Genomic DNA, 725 nt, shown 5'->3' with positions numbered 1-725 from the left:
AGCAGCAACATGAAACAGATCAGCAGCAACATGAAACAGATCAGCAGCGACATGAAACAGATCAGCAGCGACATGAAACAGATCAGCAGCGACATGAAACAGATCAGCAGCAACATGAAACAGATCAGAAGCATCATGAAACAAATCAACAGCAACATGAAACAGATCAGCAGCAACATGAAACAGATCAGCAGCAACATGATGTGATTTTTCACAGTGATTATTCTGGTTAGAGATTCATGAGTCTAACAGCCTCAGGGTAGAAGCTGTTCCTCAGTCTAGTGGTTCTACACTTAATGCTCCTCAACCTCCTTCCTGAGGGGAGTGGGGCAAAAAGTGTGTGTGCTGGGTGAGTGGGGTCCTTCATGATGCAGGTGGCCCTCTTCCTGCATCTGGAAGTGTAGATGTCTGTGATGGTGGGGAGACTGACTCCAACATCTTCTGTGCAGCCTTCACCACTCTCTGCAAAGCTTTTCTTTCTGCAGCTGTGCAGCCTCCATGCCACACGTTGATACTGGAGCACAGGATGCTCTCCACTGCACACCTGTAGAAGGAGGTGAGGACTGAGCTTCCCAGACCAGCTTATCTCAGCCGCCTGAGGAAGTAGAGTCTCTGATGAGCTTTCTTGATCAGGCTGGTGGTGTTGTTGCTCCAGCTGAGGTTGTCATTCAGGTGCACACCCAAGTACTTGTAGCTAGAGATCACTTCCACCACAGATTGTGAGT

Source organism: Nematolebias whitei, chromosome 6 (assembly GCF_014905685.2).
Source record: "Nematolebias whitei isolate Nwh7 chromosome 6, NemWhi1, whole genome shotgun sequence".
In the NCBI taxonomy this organism is placed as follows: Eukaryota; Metazoa; Chordata; class Actinopteri; order Cyprinodontiformes; family Rivulidae; genus Nematolebias; species Nematolebias whitei.
The sequence above is the reverse complement of the archived record's forward strand: the minus strand, read 5'-3'. Positions refer to the sequence as shown.